The sequence below is a fragment of the Capra hircus genome, chromosome 6, assembly GCF_001704415.2.
Source record: "Capra hircus breed San Clemente chromosome 6, ASM170441v1, whole genome shotgun sequence".
Classification (NCBI taxonomy): domain Eukaryota; kingdom Metazoa; phylum Chordata; class Mammalia; order Artiodactyla; family Bovidae; genus Capra; species Capra hircus.
In genome coordinates, this window is record NC_030813.1 from 23,589,785 (window position 1) to 23,611,168 (window position 21,384).

Genomic DNA, 21,384 nt, shown 5'->3' on the forward strand with positions numbered 1-21,384 from the left:
TTTATTTATGCAGTACTCAGCTCATAATTTAATGTGCCAAAAGACTGCTTTCAATGATTTGAAATATAACCTTTTTAGTACTATACAGAAGATATAGATACAGATATATATAAAATTCAATGAGCAGTTAGAGTATTATGACCATTCTAAAAACTACTTTAAATCTCCTTCTCTGTTTTGCCTTGAATTTCTAACTTTGGGTCTCCAGGAAGTGAAAAACTATGGGAGATGCCAGGCTGAGCATGTTATATTAGTTAACTAATTAATATATCTTAAGTTATGTACTAAATCTCAGAGGCTTCCCATTACCTACACTACAGTACCTTTTGGAGGCCTGGGATATGTCTTCATCACTTTCCTTTGATTTTTACCGTGTATTTTATACTTTAAAATCAATACTTGAATCTCTGAACAAGTTTGAATATTGTTTGGTTAAAGTACTCTGATGAGGATACAATCTATGTCTGGGTAATGGGGAACAGAGCCAAAGAAAGGAGGAATTCTCCCTATACCATAATACCAGATCATTACTAATAAAATGATCTTCTATTTACTGTTATCACGCACTGGACAAATCTGAATACCTTCTGAGAGCCCCTCAGCTACCAAGCTCATGGACTGAAATACTTTCTAACCATATGTACAATTTAGGAGACTGAGTATATGGAAGAAACATATGTATCTGTATTTCTATTCCTAAACAGAATGCCTAAGAGCTCAGTTCAGTTCAGTCGCTCAGTCATGTCCGACTCTTTGCAACCCCAAGGACCACAACATGCCAGGCTTCCCCATCCATCACCAACTCCTGGAGTTTACCCAAACTCATGTCTATTGAGTTGGTGATGTCATCCAACCATCTCATCCTCTGTAGTCCCTTTCTCCTCCCGCCTTCAATCTTTCCCAGCATCAAGGTCTTTTCCAGTGAGTCAGTTCTTCGCATCAGGTAGCCAAAGTATTGCAGTTTCACCTTCAACATCAGTCCTTCCAATGAATACCCAGGACTGATTTCCATTAGGATTCTCTGGTTTCATCTCCTTGCAGTACAAGGGACTCTCAAGAGTCTTCTCCAACATCACAGTTTAGAAGCATCAATTCTTCAGCGCTCAGCTCTCTTTATAGTCCAAATCTCACATCCATACATGACCACTGGAAAAAACATAGCTTTGACTAGACAGAACTTTGTTGACAAAGTAATGTCTCTGCTTTTTAATATGCTATCTAGATTGGTCATAACTTTCCTTCCAAGGAGTAAGCGTCTTTTAATTTCATGGCTGCAGTCACCACCTGCAGTGATTTTGGAGCCCAAAAAGACAAAGTCTGCCAAAGTTTCCATTGTTTCCCCATCTATTTGCCATGAAGTGATGGGACCAGATGCCATGATCTTAGTTTTCTGAATGTTGAGCTTTAAGCCAACTTTTCTACTCTCCTCTTTCACTTTCAACAAGAGGCTCTTTAGTTCTTCACTTTCTGCCATAAGAGCAGAACTAGTTTATTTATGTTTTTCAAAAGAAACAACTTTTACTGAAGTACACTTGATTTACAATGTTGTGTTATTTTCAGGTATGTAGCATAGTGATTCAGATATAGGCAGATAGACAGATTTGTTATAGACAGATATTCTTTTTTCAGATTATTTTCCATTATAGGTTATTACAAGATATTGAACATAGCTTCCTGTTCACACAATAGGTCTTTGTTGTTTCCATATTTTATCTATAGATGTGTATCTGTTAATCCTAAACTCCTAATTTATCCCCCCCCAACCATTTCCCTTTAGTAGCCATAAGATTGTTTTCTATGTCTATGAGTCTATTTCTGTTTTGTAAAAACAATTCACTTGTATCATGTTATGCAGATTACATGTATAAGAGATATAATATATCTGTCTCTCTCTGTCTGACTTACTTTAGTCAGTATGATAGTTCCCACCTCCGTCTGTGTTGCTCAGATGGTGTTATTTCATTCTCTTTTATGGCTGTATACACACACACACACACACATACACACACACACACATCTTTATCCGTTCATTTGATTTTGAAATTCTGCTTTTCTCTAGAGTTAGAAGGAAAAGTAAATTCTTAGAGGATAAGATGTGCCAAAGAAATAAAGCAGTTAGTAATACAATGAAAAGTCATAGGATTAAAATTCTCCATGCAGGAAGTAGAAGATATGATATTACTAAATTAAAATTTAAGGTAGTATTAGTATGGAATAAGGCTATATTCAATCAGGTAGTATTGGATAAGACCCTACAGAGACTGAGCCAGAACTGTGTCTGAGTGTCTCCTGCAGAGGTACAGGTCAGCAGTGGCCTGCTGCAGGTTCAGGGGCTCTGAGTGCGGTAGATCTGGGTGTGGCATAAGCCCTCTTGGAGGAGGTCACCATTAACCCCACCATAGAGTTGCCAGAACTTACACAGGACTGGCAAAACAGACTCTGGGAGGGCACAAAGTAAACCTTGTGCACACCAGGACCCAGGACAAAGGATCAGTGACCCCACGAGAACTAACCCAGACTTGCCCATGAGTGTCCAGGAGTCTCCTGCTGAGGCATGGGTCAGCAGTGGCCTGCTGCAGGGTTAGGGGCACAGAGTGAAGCAGTGCCTGCATGGGACCTTTTGAAGGAGGTAGCCATTATCTTATTATCTCCACCATAGTTTGGCCTCAGGTCAAGCAACAGGGAGAGAACACATCTCCACCCATCAACAGAAAATTGGATTAAACCTTTACTGATCATGGCCCCACTCATCAGAACAACATCCAGTTTCCCCCTCCGTCAGTCTTTCCCATCAGGAAGTTTCCATAAACCTTTTATCCTTCTCCAGAAGAAAGTAGACACAATGAAAACCACAATCACAGAAGAAAACTAACCAATCTGATCACATGGACCACAGCCTTGTTTAACTTAATGAAACTATGAGCCATCCCATAGTTTCCAGTGACCAACATAGACTAGGGCCACCCAAGACAGACTGGCCATCGAGGACAGTTCTGACAAAACCTGGTCCACTGGAGAAGGGAATGGCAAATCACTTCAGTATCTTGCTTTAAGAGCCCCATGAACAGTATGAAAAGGCAAAAAGATAGGACACTGAAAGATGATCTCCCCAGGTTGGTAGGTGCCCAATATGCTACTGGAGATCATTGGAGAAACAACTCTGAAAAGAATGAAGAGACAGAACCAAAGCAAAAACGACACCCAGTTGTGGATGTGACTGGTGATGGAAGTAAAGTCCAATGCTGTAAAGAGCAATATCGCATAGGAACTTGGAATGTTAGGTTCATGAATCAAGGCAATTTGGAAGTGGTTAAACAGGAGATGGCAAGAATGAACTAAAATGGACTGGAATGGATGAATTTAATTCAGATGAAAATTATATCTTCTACTGTGGTCCAGAATCCCTTCAAACAAATAGAGTAGCTTTCATAGCCAACAAAAGATCTGAAATGCAGTACCTGGATGCAATCTCAAAAATGACAGAATGATCTCTGTTCATTTTCAGGGCTAATTATTCAACATCACAGTAATCCAAGTCTATGCCCCAACCAGGAATGCTGAAGAAGTTGAAGTTGAATGGTTCTGTGAAGACTTAAAAGATCTTCTAGAACTAAAATCCAAAAAATATGTCCTTTTCATTATAGGGGACATATAGGAAAAGTAGGAAGTCAAGAGATACCATGAGTAACGGGCAAATTTGGCCTTGGAGTACAAATTGAAGCAGGTCAAAAGTTAACAGAGTTTTGCCAAGAGAACGCACTGGTCATAGCAAAACCCCTCTTCAACAACACAAAAGAAGACTCTACATATGGACATCACCAGATGGTCAACACTGAAATCAGGTTGATTATATTCTTTGTAGCCAAAGATGGAGAAGCTTTACACAGTCAGCAAAAACACTGGGAGGTGACTGTGGGTCAGATCATGAAATCCTTCTTATTGCCAAATTCAGACTTAAACTGAAGAAAGTAGGGAAAACCAATAGAATATTCAGGTATAACCTAAATCAAATCCCTTACGATTATACAGTGGAAGTGACAAATAGATTCAAACGATTAGATATGATAGACAGAGTGTCTGAAGAACTATGGATGGAGGTTTGTGACACTGTACAGGATGCAGGGATCAAGACCATCCCCAAGGAAAAGAAATGGCAAAAAGGCAAAATGGCTGTCTGAGGAGGGCTTACAAATAGCTGAGAAAAGAAAAGACGCAAAAGGCAAAGAAGAAAAGGCAAGATATACCCATTGAATGCAGAGTTCCAAAGAATAGCAAGGAGAGATAAGAAAGCCTTCCTCAGTGATCAATGCAAAGAAATAGAGGAAAATAATAGAATGGGAAAGACTAGAGAACTCCTCAAGAAAATTAGAGATACCAAGGGAATATTTCACGCAAAGATGGGCACAATAAAGGACAGAAATGTTGTGGATGGAACAGAAGCAGAAGATATTAAGAAGAGGTGGCAAGGATACACAGAAGAACTATACAAAGAAGATCTTCATGACCCAGAAAACCATGACGGTGTAATCACACACCTAGAGCCAGACATCCTGGAATGTGAAGCCAAGTGGGCCTTAGGAAGCATCGCTACAAACAATGCTAGTGGAGGTGACGGAATTCCAGTTGAGCTATTTCAAATCCTGAAAGATGATGCTGTGAAAGTGCTGCACTCAAAATATCAGCAAATTTGGTAAACTCAGCAGTGGCCACAGGACTGGAAATGTCAGTTCTCATTCCAATCCCAAAGAATGGCGATGCCAAAGAATGCTCAAATTACTGCACAATTGCACTCATCTCACACGCTAGTAAAGTAATGCTCAAAATTCTCCAAGCCAGGTTTCTACAGTACGTGAACCATGAACATGCAGATGTTCAAGCTGGTTTTAGAAAAGGCAAAGGAACCAGAGATCAAATTGCCAACATCAACTGGCTCCCTAAAAAAGCAAGAGTGTTCCAGAAAAACATCGGCTTTATTGACTATGTCAAAGCTTTTGACTCTGTAGATCACAACAAACTGTGGAAAATTCTTCAGGAGATAGGAATATCACACCACCTGACCTGCCTCCTGAGAAGTCTGTATGCAGGTCAAGAAGCATCAGTTAAAACTGGACATGGAACAACAGACTGGTTCCAAACTGGGAAAGAAATATGTCAAGGCTGTATATTGTCACCCTGCTTATTTAACTTATATGCAGAGTACATCATGAGAAATTCTGGGCTGGATGAAGCACAAGTTGGAATCAAGATTGACAGGAGAAGTATCAATAACAGAAATATCAGATATGCAGATATACCACCCTTATGGCAGAAAGTGAAGAAGAACTAAAAGAGACTCTTGTTGAAAGTGAAAAAGAGTTAAAAGTTTGGCTTAAAACTCCACATTCAGAAAACTAAGATCATGGCACCTGGTTCCATCACTTCACGGCAAATAGATGGAGAGACAATAGAAACAGTGACAGACTTTATTTTGGGGGGCTCCAAAATCACTGCAGATGGTGACTGCAGCCATGAAATTAAAAGATGTTTCCCCTTGGAAGAATAGTTACAACCAACCTAGACAGCATATTAAAATGTAGACACATTACTTGGCCAACAAATGTCCATCTAGTCAAAGCTATGTTTTTTTCCAATAGTCATGTATGGATGTGAGAGTTGGACTATAAAGAGGGCTGAGTACCTAAGAATTGATGCTTTTGAACTGTGTTGTTGGAGAAGACTCTTGAGAGTCCCTTGGACTGCATGGAGATCCAACCAGACAATCCTAGGAAATCAGTCCTGGATATTCATTGGAAGGACTAATGCTAAAGCTGAAACTCCAATACTTTGGCCACCTGATATGAAGAACTGACTCATTTTTAAAAACCCTGATGCTGGGAAAGATTGAAGGCAGGAGGAGAAGGGGATGACAGAGGTTGAGATGTGTGGCATCACCAACTGGATGGACATGAGTTTGAGTAAGCAACGGGAGTAGGGAATAGACAGGGAAGCCTGACATGCTGCAGTCCATGGGGTTGCAAAAATTTGGACACGACTGAGTGATTGAACTAAACTGAGTAAGGCTGAAATCACCTTCAAAAGGCATATTGTAAAGTATCTGAGAAAAGGACTTGAAGACTAGTAACCAACTGAGTACCATGTTTTAAAGAATAAAAGTCTTGTATCCTAGAATATCACGTATGTAGAGCATATAATGTTATATGGATGCAGGGTGATACATGATATAAATATATGTTTCAATATAAGGTTTATAATTTTATTTATGAAGAAGTCTGGATTATAGTCCCGTATCAGTTCAGTTCAGTTCAGTCGCTCAGTTGTGTCCGACTCTTTGCGACCCCATGAATCGCAGCACGCCAGGCCTCCCTGTCCATCACCAACTCCCAGAGTTCACTCAGACTCACGTCCATCGAGTCAGTGATGCCATCCAGCCATCTCATCCTCGGTCGTCCACTTTTCCTCCTGCCCCCAATCCCTCCCAGCATCAGAGTCTTTTCCAATGAGTCAACTCTTCACATGAGGTGGCCAAAGTACTGGAGTTTCAGCTTCAGCATCATTCCCTCCAAAGAAATCCCAGGGCTGATCGCCTCCAGAATGGACTGGTTGGATCTCCTTGCAGTCCAAGGGACTCTCAAGAGTCTTCTCCAACACCACAGTTCAAAAGCATCAATTCTTCGGCACTCAGCCTTCTTCACAGTCCAACTCTCACATCCATACATGACTACTGGAAAAACCATAGCCTTGACTAGACAGACCCTAGTCAGCAAAGTAATGTCTCTGCTTTTGAATATGCTATCTAGGTTGGTCATAACTTTCCTTCCAAGGAGTAAGCGTCTTTTAATTTCATGGCTGCAATCACCATCTGCAGTGATTTGGGGGCCCTCCCAAAATAAAGTCTGACACTGTTTCCACTGTTTCTCCATCTATTTCCCATGGAGTGATGGGACCAGATGCCATGATCTTCATTTTCTGAATGGTGAGCTTTAAGCCAACTTTTTCACTCTCCTTTTTTACTTTCATCAAGAGGCTTTTTAGTTCCTCTTCACTTTCTGTCATAAGGGTGGTGTCATCTGCATATCTGAGGTTATTGATATTTCTCCCAGCAATCTTGATTCCAGCTTGTGTTTCTTCCAGTCCAGCGTTTCTCATGATGTACTCTGCATATGACCATATAGCTAACATTAAATGTAAATTTTTCCTGAGATTATGATTAACTATAATGAGACAATTCAGACCTAGTAAAGTAAGAATCAGTAGAAAAGGCTAGATTCAGTGAGGCAAAGAAAACTGCTATAAAGAAGTTATCAGAAGAAAGAGCCATAATTACTCTTTAGACTGGAGATACTATTTGAACATCTTTCTAGCTCTAGAATACCAGCCCATGTAAATAGTGAAGCATAGAAAATACTTAGAAGGAGAAAAAAAATCAACTTTAGACAATATTATAACATAAGGCTGTAGTTAAGAAGAAATCAACAACGTAAAACAAGAATTCCAGGAGTATCACTATGTACCAAAAGCATGACCTGGCCACAAAGCACAGGAAAATCCTATGGCACCCTGATCATCTGCTGCTGCTAAGTCACTTCAGTCGTGTCCGACTCTGTGAGACCCCATAGACGGCAGCCCACCAGGCTCCCCCGTCCCTGGGATTCTCCAGGCAAGAACACTGGAGTGGGTTGCCATTTCCTTCTCCAACGCATGAAAGTGAAAAGTGAAAGTGAAGTCGCTCAGTCGTATCTGACTCTTAGCAACCCCATGGACTGCAGCCCACCAGGCTCCTCCATCCATGGGATTTTCCAGACAAGGGTACTGGAGTGGAGTGCCATCTCCTTCTCCGCCTGATCCTCTAGGAAGAGCCAAAATAATTTGGAGAGAAGGGCACGACTTTCCACCACTAAGTCGAAACCCAGTGCAATTGTCCAGCTCGCAAGTTGTTTCTGTTATAAATTACCCTTAATTAGGGAAGTTATTCTCTGGAGAGTAACTTGTGAAAAATGAAAAATTTATAGAAACAGTCAGTCTTTCTTTACATGTCCACCAGGGTGACCTACAAAGAGCACAGATCTCAGAATCAGTCAGCTTGGTTTGGAATGCAGCTTTCAACTGAAGGCAGTAGTAGTAACTGTTGTCCAGAGCAATTCCCACAAAGAGCCTTTAAGTGCTGGGTAAAAAGATCTGTGATCATCTCTTTTTATATTCTAAATTAAAGTTAGAATACACATTTCATTTGATGAAGGAGAAAGAGAAAGAAGAAGGATATTCTGAGCATAAGTATGCTAATTAACTTGTTAGTCTTCTGAAATAGGAAATCTATGGACACTATGTTTTTGTCCTGGAATAGTAAAGTAGATTTCTTCCACTTGCAAACAGAATCACTTTTCTTCTGGGAATGTCTCTAATGATAAACCTGCTGTGTTAATAGGAGTTTCAAAGATTGAAGAAAATATCAGTTTTAAACTGATCCAAGGCACTTAAATACATGTCCATCACTTCATACTACATGTTCTAACTTAGAGTATTTGTGAAAATGGTTATTTATGGGGAAAATGTTTCTATAATTCTAGTGAAATAATAATCTAATTCTTTATATTTATAAATGACTATTACACAAAGAAGTTCAGTTCAGTTCAGTTCAGTCGCTCAGTCGTGTCCAACTCTTTGCAACCCCATGAGTCTCAGCACGCCAGGCCTCCCTGTCCATCACCAACTCCTGGAGTTCACTCAGACTCACATCCATTGAGTCAGTGATGCCATCCAGCCATCTCATCCTCGGTCGTCCCCTTCTCCTCCTGCCCCCAATCCCTCCCAGCATCAGAGTCTTTTCCAATGGGTCAACTCTTCACATGAGGTAGCCAAAGTACTGGAGCTTCAGCTTTAGTATCATTCCTTCCAAAGAAATCCCAGGGTTGATCTCCTTCAGAATGGACTGGTTGGATCTCCTTGCAGTCCAAGGGACTCTCAAGAGTTTTCTCCAACACCACAGTTCAAAACCATCAATTCTTCAGCACTCAGCTTTCTTCACAGACCAACTCTCACATCCATTTATGACCACAGGAAAAACCATAGCCTTGACTAGATGGACCTTAGTCGGCAAAGTAATGTCTCTGCTTTTGAATATGCTGTCTAGGTTGGTCATAACTTTTCTTCCAAGGAGTAGTGAAGTCGCTCAGTCGTGTCCAACTCTTTGTGACCCCACAGACTATAGCCTACCAGCCTCCTCCATCCATGGGATTTTCCAGGCAAGAGTACTGGAGTGGGTTGCTGTTTCCTTCTCCAGGGGATCTTCCCGACCCAGGGATCAAATCCGGGTCTCCTGCATTCCAGGCAGATGCTTTACTGTCTGAGCCAACAGGAAAGTCCAAGGAGTAAGTGTCTTTTAATTTCATGGCTGCAATCACCATCTGCAGTGATTTTGGAGCCCCCCAAAATAAAGTCTGACACTGTTTCCACTGTTTCCTGATCTATTTCCCATGAAGTGATGGGACCGGATGCCTTGATCTTCGTTTTCTGAATGTTGAGCTTTAAGCCAACTTTTTCACTCTCCACTTTCACTTTCTTCAAGAGGCTTTTTAGTTCCTCTTCACTTTCTGTCATAAGGGTGGTGTCATCTGCATATCTGAGGTTATTGATATTTCTCCCGGCAATCTTGATTCCAGCTTGTGTTTCTTTCAGCCCAGTGTTTCTCACGATGTACTCTGCATATAAGTTAAATAAGCAGGGTGACAATATACAGCCTTGACGTACTCCTTTTTCTATTTGAAACCAGTCTGCTGTTAGAATACTATAAAGATAGCACATTATCAAATATTCACTATTTCCTCAGGTTACCCAAAATATTTTTTCTTCCTAAGAGTCCCTTGGACTGCAAGGAGATTCAACCAATCCATTCTCAAGATCAGCCCTGGGATTTCTTTGGAAGGAATGATGCTAAAGCTGAAACTCCAGTACTTTGGCCACCTCATGCGAACGAAGATTTGACTCATTGGAAAAGACCCTGATGCTGAGAGGGATTGGGGGTAGGAGGAGAAGGGGATGACCAAGGATGAGATGGCTGGATGGCATCACTGACTCGATGGACGTGAGTCTGAGTGAACTCTGGGAGTTGGTGATGGACAGGGAGGCCTGGCGTGCTGCGATTCATGGGGTCACAGGGAGTCAGACACGACTGAGCGACTGAACTGAACTGAAGGAGGAAAACGAATACAAGCCTTACAAATTAATAAAATCAAATAAAATAACTGTGTTAAAGATAAACTAGTTTACATGTAGGAAAAGTATGTGTGTGTGTGTGTGTGTGTGTGTGTGTGTGTGTGTGTGTGTGTGTGTGTGTGAGAAAGTCACTCGGTCGTGTCCAACCTTTTGCGATCCCATGGACCATACAGTCCATGGAATTCTTCAGGCCAGAATACTGGAATGGGTTGCCTTTCCCTTCTCTAGGGATGTTCCCAACCCAGGATTGAACCCAGGTCTCCCACATTGCAGGTGGATTCTTACCAGCTGAGCCACAAGGGAAGCCCAAGAATACTGGAGTGGGTAGCCTATCCCTTCTCCAGCAGATCTTCCTGACCCAGGAATCAAACTGGGGTCTCCTCCCTTGCAGGAGATTCTTTACCAACTGAGCTATCAGGAAAGCTTGAGAAAAGGGTTAAGTCATTTTAAAAGTAGATAAATAAAAGTAATACTCAAAGAGAATAGGATTCCATCAAAATTTTACTTTCCTCTGAGAATTCTATGAATTTCTAAGTTCACAGCCAAAAAAAAAAAAAAAAAAGGAAATCTGGGGTTTCCACTTAATAGATGAGATGGTCCCCAAACTGACCAAGATATAGATAGAGAGATATATGCATATCCATAGATAGATACATAGATATGTAATTTATTATTTTATAAATAGATGAACTAGACTTAAAGATTCTCTTCTATCAATTTCACTGGTGATTATATAGGTTTAAGATACTTGCCTAGCTTCTGCCATGGATGATGCAAGCCATTTAGTAACTTATATAAAATGTATTATAGTATATCCAGTTAAAAGTTGTTACAAGTCCTACACACTGAACTTTGAAAGTAAATAGCAAAGGAATAGAGGCATTGCTTTTTGATAGGCATTGGTAACAAGGTCCTTAATATCTGGGGGAAAAGCAAGGGTGAGAAAGTTCTTCAAAAGAGTAAAACAAAGAAAAGTGCAGCCTGACGATCAGTTAAGTTCAGTTCAGTTCAGTCGCTCAGTCGTGTCCGACTCTTTGCAACCCCGTGAATCGCAGCACGCCAGGCCTCCCTGTCCATCACCAACTCCTGGAGTTCACTCAGACTCACGTCCATTGAGTCAGTGATGCCATCCAGCCATCTCATCCTCTCTCGTCCCTTTCTCCTTCTGCCCCCAATCCCTCTCAGAATCAGAGTCTTTTCCAATGAGTCAACTCTTCGCATAATGATAAAACCATGTTAAAACTTTGAGAAAGAAGACCTATAATGTCAATTGACAAAAAGGGGGGAGGGATAATTCCTCAAACTTGGATTCCAACTACTAAAGTTCCAAAGTTCCTAGACAATTAAAATGTATAAATGACTGATTATAGTGCTGAGACTTACGGTAATGAGTCTACCACAGGTCTTAAGAATTTTTGAGGAAGAGTAAAAAACCTAAATCTTGTCATTTTCTAATCATGCTCATATGAGATCTTCAAAGCTGTGATTGCTTTGAACAACAAGACATCCAGAACCAGGGGGAATGTAAATGAAATGGTAAAGAAAGAAAATATCATGCAAGGAAGGAGTAAACATGATTGCCATATGGAAATAATAGCTTTGTTAGTAACAGATGAACTAAGTTTAACAGCGATTTGTTAGAAAAGTAGCGTCCTCTGAGTTACAATTATATTGATTTGGACAGAAGTGAGTTACTGACTTTTAAATATTCACTCTCAGGCATACATGGGCTGCCCTGGTGGCTCAGATGTTAAAGAATCTGCCTGCAAAGCAGGATACCTGAGTTTGATCCTTGGGTAAGGAAGATCCCCTGGAAGAGTGCATGGTAACCCACTCCAGTATTCTTGCCTAGAGAATCTCCATGGAGAGAGGAGCCTGTGGGCTACAGTCCATGGGGTCACAAAGAGTTGGACACGACTGAGGGACTAAAGCACAGCACAGCATCAGGCATACATGGCCAACATCTTACATTAATTTATGCAGTATAGCTCTGATAAAATATACAATTCAAAGTTCTCTGTGATCTAAAAATTGAGGATAGCTTATAAATATTTGCAGTTTTAACCCTGAAAATTCCAGACAGGAAAGAGATAGCAGAATAGGAAAGACCATACATAGTTTACTAAAGAAACAATTTACAAGGCATGTATGTGTGTGTGTGCTCACTCAGTCATGTCTGACTCTTTTCTACACTATGGACTGTAGCCCACCAGGCTCCTCTATTCATGGGGATTCTCCAGGCAAGAATACTGGAGTGGGTTGCCATGCCCTTCTCCAGGAGATCTTCCAGGCCCAGGGATCGAACCCACATCTCTTACATCTCCTGCATTGGCAGGCAGGTTCTTTACGACCAGTGCCACCTGGGAAGCCCATGGTGTTGACAACCCTCTCCATAAAGTGGGGCCTGGCGGGCTGTAGCCCATAGGGTTGCAAAGAGTCAGACACAACTGATGAGACTTAGCACAGTTACAGGAGGCTACAGGGCTTGGCGGGGGAAATAAGCACATAGACACATAATTCTTTTTCCTAAAAATTCCAGCCGAAGATGCTTGTCTTAGATGGTGTGTGTGCGCTAAGTTGCTTCAGTGGCGTCCAACTCTTTGCAACCTTGTGCGCTGTATCCCACCTGGGAAGCATGTTGTAGATGGGAAGAGTTTGAAAATGGCCATGGCTGAGGATCATGAATATCTAAATCTGATTCAGCCACAGCTACCTTCCTCAAGTTCCCTGAGGGAGACTTATGAACAAAGAACTTCTGACAAAACATTATAAAGTAACTATACTCTCATAAAATTTTATTTATAAAATTAAAAAATAAAGCATGCAAAGGGAAAAAAAAAAAAAAAGAGCATCTGATGAGGAAAAACCTTACTGAAAGCTTTGGCAAACAAACTTGGAAACATACCAGAAAGAATGAGGCATCTTTTGGCTACCCTAGGCAGGCCTAAGACTCATCCTGATACCTACCACTGATTTTCAAGGGGAGAGAGGGAGGCAAGGGAGCTACCAATTCTCAAAAGAAAGCAGAGCTCAGTGCTCTCACACTATCAGACTAGAAATAACATACCAGATGAGGAGAAGCACACCTTTGACATGGGAAAAAACATCCAGACAAAGTCTCATAACATGAACCTCCTTTCTCCTCATCTTGACATTTCCAGTCTCTAATACCATACTGGGAACAAATACTCCCATTTCTGTCCTCCATTGCTGTGTAACCAGCCACCCCAAAATCTAATGGCTTAAAACACTATTTATTTTCTCTCCAAATTCTTCAAGCTGACAAGGCTTAGCTAGGTAGTTCTTCCCCTTCACCTGATGTTAGCTGGGGCTGCAGGCACTGGAGGGCTCAGCTGAAGCCTCCAAGCTGGCTCTCTCAAGTGGCTGGCAGTGGATGCCAGCTGCAGGCTGGGAGCAGAGCTGGCACTCTCACACACCTGATGCATCCTTTCTAGGAGGCTAGGGGCTTCTCCCAGTAGATCAGCTGTTGCCTGGGAGAATGTATCCCAACAGCATTCATTTAGAGAAGGTATTTGAAGCTGCCAGGGTTTAAAGTCTAGGTCTAGAACAGACATCGGGTCACTTCTATGTCATTCTGTTGGTTAAGCAGTCAGAGGGCTGGCCCAAATTCAGGAGAAAGGAAAATAAACCAAAGTGTAGTTCTCTACAATGCTTGAAAGTAAAATATCCCTCTCAGCACACCCAAGAATGAAGTCAGAGGCAGTGATGAGGTGGTAAGAGAGCAGCCATGAGTTTCCCTAGAGGCCAGCCCCTTTAATGTTAATTGGTCCATACTGTCAACCAGTTAAGTACTGAAGACAGTTGCTCAGCTGCTGATTAAATATAAATCAGAATTTACAACTGGAAGTGTGCAGAATAGAGAGAAGTCAAGGGAAATGAGTGCTCAAAAATGAAGTGAGTTTAGAGAAGGAGGTCAAGGGAACCTGGTGTTAGGCCTGACCTGATACCGGAAGGTAACTCTTCATCCAGAAAGTGGGAATCAGTTGAGGGTAAATGAAAACCCTATAGAATAAAATTCAGCATTGAGCAACATGCCTTTTTAGAGAATATGATATTGAACTATGGCAAATTCAGTTCCTTATCATGTACACTGTTATTCCTGTTGTACTTCTGGAGAGCCTCCAGAAGCCCCCTTTCAACCCCTTTAACCAGATAAGCATGTTCATTATTTTTGAAAGCAATAATGATAAACTAGGAGTTTTCTTAAACTACCAAGAAGTATAGCCTGTCCAACCAAAAGGAACTATAAACAACATTCTGTTACAGAATGTGAAGGAATGGAGATGGAAAGAAGCTGAAAAAATCTTTGAGCCAATTGTTAATTTTTTTTCTATCTGAACTGATTGATTTACTTTTCAAATGAAAGCCAACTTAAGAAACACAAAAATAGTTTTCACTGTTTCAAACTCATTTAAATGTTCATCTATACTACATTAATCAGTTTTAGATATATATTTTTTTAATTGCTGTCTTTAAATGTGTTTTTATTTTCTTTGTCAGAGATTTTCTGGGGGAGCAAGCCTCCAATTTTATAACGGAAGTCAACAAGAAGATCAGCTTTCACATGGAGAGAACTGCTTTCATAGGCAATCTTTGTTTTCCAAAGAGAGGGCCATCTGTATTCTCTGGCTGACAGTTCAGAGCTGGTAGCTGTTCTTTGGGACTACTTTTCTGGTATTACCTTAACATCAATTACTTGAGACTAGTTTATTTGGATGGAGGGTGAGGGGGCAGAAAGAGACTGTGAAACAAATAATTTCTAATGGCTGAAACAGGAGTAGTCAGGCAAAGTTCCAGAGAGCAGCCAAGACTATAACTGCCCCATTCCCACTGACATCAGTGTGAGTAATAAAACTAAATCCTCTGGAGATACTTTGAAATTTTAGCCTGCAGTATCTTTGGAAATGCTTCACAGTCAAATTGTATTTCCAATTCCACAGCCAATAGTTGTCCCAACCACCTCCTTCCCATTCTCCCAAACATGCAATAGCTTCTACCTCTATTCATCTACAGTGGCTGCTTCAATTTATATCAACTGTGGACAGTGAAGGGTACGTCTGGCAGCCACTTCTGATTTATTCATTTGAAAACAGTGTGGCAAAAGCTCTTTCCCTTGCCCAGAGGGAATGGTGCAAAGTCTTCTCCCAGAGCTCTAAACCCTAACCAAAGCATGTTCAGAAGGGATGATTGGTAAACACTGCAGGAGTGATTTACTCTTAAGACTTAGCTTATGAACCTCACTCTTTTTTCATGGACAAAAGAAAAAGAAACAGGAAAGAACATACATGTGGTCTTTCTCTCTCTCTCCATTCCCTCTCTTTTTGGTTTTAAGTTATTTAAATCTTCTTCTTCCCCCAAAGGACCCAAACCACAGCCACAATAAAACAATATGTGTGACATACTTATTTAACTCTTAGTACCTCCCTGTGTCTCATTTCATGAGGATGTATTCAGAACACACCCAATATGGTGACTACAAGGATTAATGAGTATGAAAAGTGTCAGGCACACAGTAAATATTCAGCACATGTTATATGTGCTCACAAATCTCTCCACAGAAGTTGGCTTAATAGGCTGCATAGTCCAGCCTTGGTCCTCTTGTGAGCTGCTAATTTATACCACCCCCTCCCCTCTACTGTTTATCTATACACAAAAAATCATTAAGTCTCATAACTAGAATTCTAAAGTAATAGGTAAGAATAATGGAGTCAGGGTGGTATAAGAACCTTGGGAAATTAACTACCCCAAGAAATGATGATGATGGTGGTGGTGGAGGCGGTGATGGTGGCTCACACTTAATGAGCTCTCCATGCAAGTTGCCCATGCATGGTGGCCAAGCTACACATCAGCCTTTTTTGTAAGTATTCTTGTATCTATTTTATAGATAAGAAAAATAAGACTTAGGTTTTACAAATTTTTCTACTTCCTCTTTCTGGTGCCTTCAGTCCAGTTTTTAAGGTAATTTCTCTTAACTTGACTCTACTTTCTTAATACCATTGACTCATGAAACTAATCAAGCCCCACTTCATCACTGAAATGAAACAATCACCTATGGCCTCCTTATTGCTAAATCAAATTATCCCTTTTTCACCTCCTCTTGTTGATCTCACTGGTGGCAAGTGATATGCTAACCATTTCCTTCTTTTTAAAAATGCCCTCTGTCCTGAGTTTTTATAACATTCTCCTGGTCTTTGCCTCTCTACTTATTATCGTCACTATTTAAGAGACCTATCCTTTTGGATCCATTAAGAAATTGGTTTCCAAATATTTTTATTGTAACCATGGGAGGAAATATATTTTTTGAATCACAAATCTGTATTTTGAAACATATTTATACAATTTGTTGAAACAATACTTCCTATGTGCAAACATATTCTGATAATTTTTATATCATTAAAAATAATGTTGGTCATAACTCATCATAATAATTGCCTGGTTTACACAGTTTTCAGCATTCTGTCTCAACATTATGTCTTTTCTTGCATGTGGTTCAAACAAACCCAGAAATGACCAGTCTGCTTGGTCACAGCTATCCAAACATCTGTCACATACTAGCACATGGTGTAGGAGAAAACCCAAGAGACTGAGTAATTGTCTTAAAAGCTTAAAAAGGAATTATAATTAAGTCCTCAGAATTTTTTTAAATGATTCTATAAATTTCAGAAGCATTTTGCTAAAAGTTTTCAATTGAATGAACGAATATCACTATGCTGCTGCTGCTGCTAAGTCGCTTCAGTCGTGCCCAACTCTGTGCGACCTCAGAGACGGCAGCCCACTGGGCTCCCCCATCCCTGGGATTCTCCAGGCAAGAATGTTGGAGTGGGTTGCCATTTCCTTCTCCAATGCATGAAAGTGAAAAGTGAAAGGAAGTCGCTCAGTCATGTCCGACTCTTAGCGACCCCATGGACTGCAGCCCACCAGGCTCCTCCATCCATGGGATTTTCCAGGCAAGAGTACTGGAGTGGGGTGCCATTGCCTTCTCCATATCAGAATGTGTTTTAAATATTATAGGATAGATATCCCCTCTAATTTTGAATTACAAAAAAAACCCTCATATTAGACTAAAATGGGGCACTACAGTTAATTAATTTTAATTTTATATTCTATTGCCCAATTTTAATCCTAATGAGAAAGCAAACAAATCTGTGCATCTCCTGTCATCACTTCAAGCATCACTTGTCCATTATTAATCCATTCACTCAGCAATAGCCCTTTAGTGTTTTCCATGCACACGGTGTTGTGCTTGAGACCACATGATACAAAGAAAAATCACACATGGATTTGTCTCTCAAAGATGTTAGTCATTCATTCATTCATTCAATATTCTAAACATATATTGCTTTTGACTACTTGATTCTGGGAAAGATTGAGGGCAGGAGGAGAAGGGGATAACAGAGAATGAGACACTTGGATAGCATTACCAACACAATGGACATGAGTTTGAACAAACTCCAGGAGACGGTAAAGGACAGGGAAGCCTGTGCTGCAGTCCGTGGGGTCGCAGAGTCAGACACAACTTGACAACTAAACAAAAACAACTAAACATTCACGAGTATATGACTCATTCATCTCTTAATTCAAGATCAATCATGTTTTAATCATGTTCAGTTCAACTGTTACTGTGACATCAAATGCAAGTCTTTTAGGTGAGGCTTTTTCTTTGTTTTGGTTTTTTCTTTGCTTTTTTCAAGCACTTCTTTCATTTTGAGAAAGCTTTATCTACTAACAACATTTAGATCCAAATGGGTTAGTGATCAGCTATGATTCACTCGTGCTACATGCAGTAACTATTAACCACCAACTAGATTTCAAAACTAAATAAAAATTCCAATAAAGTGGATTTTGTTTATTTTTAGGGTGCACTTTCATGACCTTAGCAAAACTCATTATTTAAATAACAACCTGCTACTCACTGGTCTCTAATTTCAAAGAAAATGACCGATTATGTCTTATCTTCTCAAAGCCTGTTGGGTAACAGTATTCTTAATCTGGTAGAATTATTTTCCAGCCAAGATATATAAACCTTTACGAAGCAAATTAAAATCATGCAGGATGTTAATAATGTCAGGGCACTTTAGAATGACTGCGCTGTGGAAATGATGACCCAGGGCAGGGTTCATGCTATGCTGTTGGCCCAGTAAATCATACCATGTACACCTTACCCCAAATGATTTCTCTTTGTTTGGAATGGTGCCAAGCATGGCAGCCTAGATTGGTAGAAAGAAATCTTAAGTTTACATACCATACAACATAGGAATTCTACTCCAGAATATACATTCATGCATATATGCCAACATATATGTGTGAAGATGTTCCTCCCAGCATTATTTGTAATAAAGAAAAGCTAGAAAGACCTCAAATGTCCAACACACACACACACACACACACACACACACACACACAGAACAAGAAGATTCTATTGTATGAATACTATAAAATATATATCCTAGACCTCGATAGGGCTTCCCTGGTGGCTCAGAGGTTAAAGCGTCTGCCTGCAATGCGGGAGACCGGGGTTCTATCCCTGGGTCGGGAAGATCCCCTGGAGAAGGAAATGGCAACCCACCCCAGTCTTCTTGCCTGGAGAATCCCGTGGAAGGAGGAGCCTGGTGGGCTACAGTCCATGGGGTCGCAAAGAGTTGGACACGATTAAGACCTCAATATATCCTTAAGTATTAATCTTACTATTTACAGACAAAAGTTTGATTCAGAGAGATACATATATCACACATGCAAATTTTAAAAGCACTGGATAGTATAACTGTGGTAAATTATAAAACATAGATAAAATAAGAGCTCCTGGTGGTCCGGCGGTTAAGACTCCATGCTTCCACATTAGGGGGCAGAGGTTCCCTGGTTGGGGAGCTAAGTTCCTACATGTCACACAACACAGCCAAAAAAAAAAAAAAATAGATACATACTAACTTTAGAAGAGGAGTTTCTTCTAGGTAAGGAAGAAGAGGAGAGGGTGGAAAAGGAGAAATTTCATTTGTACTTTTAACAATCTCTTTAAGAATTTTAAGTACATGTAGCCAAATCATGACATTCATTAAATCTAGGTTGCAGATAATCTGTATTTTTTAGTTTATTCTCTTTTGATCATCTTTATAATTCAAGCACTACTGATTTTAAGCTATCTTTTTTAAAAAAATATAAAAGCCACACGCAAACGTGGATCAGATCTGAACCTAAGTTAGTATTTTGTGTAAGAAAACTGGCTGCAGTCAGGTAGTCTTCACAGTGCTTCTAGGAGGTTTGTCCATTTGAAGCAGGCCCGGATGCGATTCATGGGGTCGCAAAGAGTCGGACACGACTGAGCGACTGCACTGAACTGGATGAGGGTATTGAACCACAGGGGCTGGGTAGATTGATCAGGGTCCCTGTCAAGAATGCTAGACTTCACCTCTGATGGAAAAAAAGAGACTAAAAAGGAGCCCAGTTGAAAGTTAGGGCACTGCCTAGGCTTCCCTGATAGTCAGAGAACAAAAGGCAATAGGCTTACAAAAAACTAACTGGGTAGACTGATCCTATCCATGACTGCATTCCTCATTTTTCACATAACTTTGTCAAACTGCGTAAAGTGAAGTATTGTATCACATAAGCCCTTCCCCTGTGTTACTTCATTCTGTGCTTATGCTTAGGTTTGATATTGTCTAATTTTATTTGTAAGGGAACTGAGGCAATGTTACCAAGTGTTGAAATTGAAGTTTAAGCTTAAATATATAAAGAATAAAAAGGAAAGAAGGAAAGGGGAAAAGAAGGGAGGAATAAGAAATTCCCTACAATATATTTCAGTAAAAGAAACATTTAAAACATTCAGGGAGGAAAAAAGACCTTCGAGCAGTATAAGGCCAATAAATGCCTTTTTTTCCCCCCATAGCTAAATGCATTGTTCCTACAAATGGAAAAGCTGACCAACAGTGTTTCTGCCTAAACTATTGGTAGAAACTATCCTGTGCAAACCACACTCTTGATTCTATTTCAGAGATTATTATATAGTCTTTTTCATGCCTTAAACTGAAAATAGCAGGTGAATAAATAAAATAACCCTGAACCAAAAAGAAAAGGATAAGTGATTCCATACAAATTTAAATCAACCTTCAGTTGGGGAAGCAGGAGAAAACTGAATATACACCAATGAGAATGTTACTTTTATATTTTATGTTCAACATTCAGTCTGAAAGTGAAGTCATTTTGACATTTTTAAAAACAGAAGTTTTAGAAGCTATGGTTGGCTTGTGTTTTTCTCATTGTCTGATATTCTCATGAAGCAAAATGCAGTATAGACTTAAAGTCTGAATGACTAAAGATCCTTTGGGAATACAATTATTCAGACAACTTGAAAAAAAAAAATTAGGACAAGAAACAATCTAGGGAATAGGTTCTAGGAAAAATAGCCAAATTGTAGGTGAATTATATTTAACTCTAAAGGAAATATTGTCTTAACTGGTGACTTTTTTTTAATTACGGGGAAACTTCAGCTATCATTGTATTGGAGAAGTGAGCATGTTTTTGTTCTCAATAGTTGAAAATAAAGTATCTTTGTGGGATATAAACAAAGGGCAGCTCCTAAACCCCTTTTCACTGTGCAGCGTCCACCCCCAGCTCAAGGGAGAACCAGTGAATTAAGCAAACACAGTTGAGACCTAGATCACTCTCTTGGTAACAGGAAGTGGATCTTGTTTATGATTCTGGCAGGCCCCAAGATAGAATAGAAAAGAAACCTTATAATCTTCAGTGAAATTATGGGGCCCCCTTGGCTCAAAGCTGTGCTAATTGTAAAGTGAGCCTTTTCTCAATATAGGTTTTAAGTATACTTTTATGAAGGGGAGCATATGATTAAGCTGGGGCACCAAAGGAGGATAAATGTTGTTTTCCAAAGGAAGTGTTAGACAAAATGTCATATTTATAAAGCAGTTAAAATTTAAAAAAAAAAAGTTTCACAATTCTGGACTCATCAACCACACTGATGTAATGAAAGAGGCAGGTTCCACAAAGTATTTGTGAGAAAATTTTTTGGATAAAACACTTTGATGCTAAAGAGGGAATAAGCAGCTAAATAAAAAAGTAAAGTGTGAGGGTATTTCAAGTAAGAGACATCCAGAAATGGAGGAGGACTTCCAAATAACCTATAAAAATGCTCCACGGGGAAAA